Here is a 3438-nt window from a genome sequence, read left to right as displayed (position 1 = left end):
TAGTGGTATGCTCAAGTTTTCAATATCTGTTCTCGGTAGAGCTATTAGGGTCCATCAAAATTGTAGTGGTATGCTCAAGTTTTCAATATCTGTTCTCGGTAGAGCTATTAGGGTCCGTCAAGCAAAATCAGTATATCCGCTAGTGGCGCTAGACTTGAGTTGTTAACTTCTACTAGAGAACTTACTGGGAGCTTTTGACAACCGATCAGTACCGTGAGTCGTCTTTGTAGTTTGATTGATGAGGATTGTAAGCTCTCAACGGAGGTATGCCGCAGTACTGCTGTGCCCCCAGATGTAATAATACATCCTAGGGTCACATGTTTCCCACTGACATGGATTTACAGTTGCAGTGGCGAGTAGCGATTAGGAGAAATGTGGAGACCTGACTTGTATCGCGACCGCGTTTGTAGTAGTCATTTATGGAAGAAGATTACGTGCAGCCAACTGGATCACTCGGCAAGCGCCGTTACAGAAAGTTAAAAAATGCCGTCCCGTCCGTTTTTCAATTTAGCACACCGATATCTAAGCTACCATCTGCTAGAACAGAGAAAATGGTTTCTTGGAGAAGTATTTTAACCGTTGATTTGGAGGATGAATGTCAGCACCAGAATATAGCTAGACAAGAGACGGTCGAGACAGGGAATTTTCTTGATTGCGCAAGCGAAAAAAGTAAATGCGATGTAGCTTACAAGGTGCAAGAAGATTCCACACAGCATACCGGTAATTTCCTATGTTACATTTTTTTCGCAGGTGTATGTAAATTACTCTCTTACCTCTGAGTATGAAGCGACGCTACTTGTGTAAACACTGCACTCCAGACTGCTAAAGAGAAATCTTAGGCCTTGAATGCTGCCTCGCTCCGCTAATCCAGAAACAACAGGTAAACAAAACAATAGTTTTATTGAACTGAACATCAAAAGAATATAACATATAACCAATCCTAACAAAGTAACTTTTTTTGAAAAGAATTTCCTCCAATGATTTTCATAGGAGTGTATATATTTCTCTAAGAAGTGTTTATCAAATTTAATATTTTCTGTAAATAAATCTTTGAAAGTGTAAACAGCAAAATAAAATATTTTCTAGTTGTTAATCCAAGTTAGCCTTTATTTGGTAATAATAATTGTGGTTTCTTTTCAGCTCACTTTTCTGATTTTTGATCACAAGAAAGGGGAGTAAATTAATTGAAGCTGCTGTGATATGGCCATGTCGACCATTGTATGGGCATGTCACTTCAACAAGGCCGTCGGGTGAAATTTGCGAATCAGGAGTTGCTCCAAGATATGTAAACTCGGGATTAATAAAGAGTCCACATTGGGCTGCCTCTATGCCGTCTACAGTCGTGAAAGCTTCAATTGCCGTATGTTCGCATGCTCTACCATGAAAATAGCTGGTGAGCATAAACTTTTGGAGGCAAAAATATTCTCACACAGTAACTCAATATTTCTCCTGTTTGTTGACTTTACAACCTCCCCAAATCGTGATGCACTAATTCTACACTCTCTGTCGTGGTGCCATTCTTTGCATTCTCTCTGTGTCTGCAGTACTGTTGGTTCTTGAATTTGTTGCGCTTCCTCGTCAGTTATGTATTTAGTTTAGATGGTCAAATTCATAAATAATAAATATTTGCCTGTCCAGAATTTTTACTGCCATATGCATGTTTAGACGCTTTGTAGTAAAACTGACTATTGTGGCTATCATGAGAGTTCAGATTGCCTGACTATTTCTGTTGGCATTGTGAATTTATCATTTACTTTTTCAGATTAAGAGACCGAATCAATACCAAAATGTTTCAGAGTGATTCTGGGACGTTCGTGATCGTGAAAAAGCTCTGATACCTGTGTATAATTTCTGGGACCGATGAAATGTCTGAAGTTTCTCAATGCAGGATTCATCAATGAAGAGTCGACCATGCTCCGTGTACTCAGCAACCATGAGGCAAAGTGCTGCCAAATGCTTACAGGACCCTGTAGGTCCTTTTCATCTAGGACACTCACATCCCACATTTAGAATGACTCCATCTCGTGCCATTCTGGCCTTAACATTATAGAGGACATGTCTCTTCATTTCAGCAGCAACAATGCCACTGAAAAAAACATCTGTCCCAATGGTCAATGTTGAACATGCCTGCCCCTTAAATGCAGAAACCATGGCTTTTCCATTTCCAATAGCTTTCACGTCTCCAATTATCCTTTCCCTTTCGTATCTCATAATAAAATAAGTTTCCACGAGTTTCGTTGTAATTTTTGGTAACAAGTCTGTCTCTGTAAGGCTTTGATAACCATCCTTTGACCATACAAATGGTTGAGCGGTTTCTTAGTTCGCAGATGTTGACTGAGCGGTGGTTTGAAACTGGAAATTGCAGTTTCTATTATATGCGTCCAATCTGAGAATATACAACGATCATGAAGGATAAGCAGTATGGATGATTTGGAGTTCAGTGTCGGTTTTGTTTAAAATTTCACCATCATTTCAAAACACTATAAGAATGCAATATAATAAAAAGATGGCAAGGCGTCGAAGCGACTTAAAGAACGGTAGTCCTCGAAATCAGACACCCACATGCGCCTTGGCGATGTAAAGAGGGATGCACACTGAATGAAAAGTAGAAGAATCTACTCTACTAAACCTTGAGTCGAGGAGCCGTTACTAAGTATTCTGCAATCTGGTGTGGCAATTGTAATTTAATGAAGTTTTTTCATACATATGAGTCATCATTCAAGACGTAACTTCTGGTGCTGAGCTGCGGGTAGCCGACATTTAGTTGACAATTTCACATTCTCACCTAGTTATCAAATCGGCCTTATTTCCTTTCGTAGAAGCTTTCCAAGGTTTTAGTTCATTTTATAGCGAGTCTAGGGTCCACGTAGAATATGTTGTAGTCATTATCTCCATATAAAATACCCTTGAACAATCGAGAAAGTAACCTACAGGTTTCTGATAACGGCAGCGGCGTACGTAACAACGGCGGTTACCACCTCAAGTTTGGCGACACCTAGTGGTTTGATGGAATAGTATAGTATATTCATATTGAAATGAACCCGAAAATTTTCGGCTGACATTCCTCAGCGGTAATCGTCAGCAAGTAGTGGACAATCGGAAAGAACATTGGGGGAGATAGCGTAGTGGTTACGATAAGGGGCGGATGTGGTACGATTCCCGTCGGGGGTTCATTTGGGCTCCTCTTCCCCCGCTGTCGCCGTTCTGACGGCGACAAAAAAGCCCAAAAAAAGACCCGAAGAAAGAAAGCACTCACAAGGAATGAAAAGAACTAGTAGAAAGGGCCGCGGCTTCAAAAAAAAAGATCAACATCGAAAAAGAACTGTGACATCGGGCACTCTAGGCCGAGGTGGATGTTTGAGTAAAGGATCGCTACTGATGCGTGTCGTTCGACATCCTCCTATCTGTTCGTTACATTGCATTGTGTCTTATCGCATT

The 3438-nt window shown here is 40.6% G+C and overlaps 2 long non-coding RNA genes across 2 annotated transcripts in view; one reads left to right on the top strand and one right to left on the bottom strand.

Annotated features, from left to right (window-relative positions):
* Positions 1-110: 110 nt before the first annotated feature.
* LOC145448289 (uncharacterized) lies at positions 111-1901 on the top strand. Its single transcript, XR_013917857.1, has 3 exons — positions 111-880; positions 1141-1393; positions 1763-1901. It is a non-coding gene; the product is annotated as an uncharacterized LOC145448289 (long non-coding RNA).
* Positions 344-3438, bottom strand: part of LOC145448292 (uncharacterized) — an 82600-nt gene continuing 79505 nt past the window's right edge. Inside the window, exon 2 of the long non-coding RNA XR_013917860.1 lies at positions 344-2785. This is a non-coding gene — a long non-coding RNA (uncharacterized LOC145448292). The remainder of the gene's footprint in view (positions 2786-3438) is intronic.

This window comes from Botryllus schlosseri, chromosome 10 (assembly GCF_051294905.1).
Source record: "Botryllus schlosseri isolate E-star chromosome 10, Bs_hap1, whole genome shotgun sequence".
In the NCBI taxonomy this organism is placed as follows: domain Eukaryota; kingdom Metazoa; phylum Chordata; class Ascidiacea; order Stolidobranchia; family Styelidae; genus Botryllus; species Botryllus schlosseri.
Note: the sequence above shows the minus strand (reverse complement) of the source record. Positions and strands in the feature narration are given on the sequence as shown.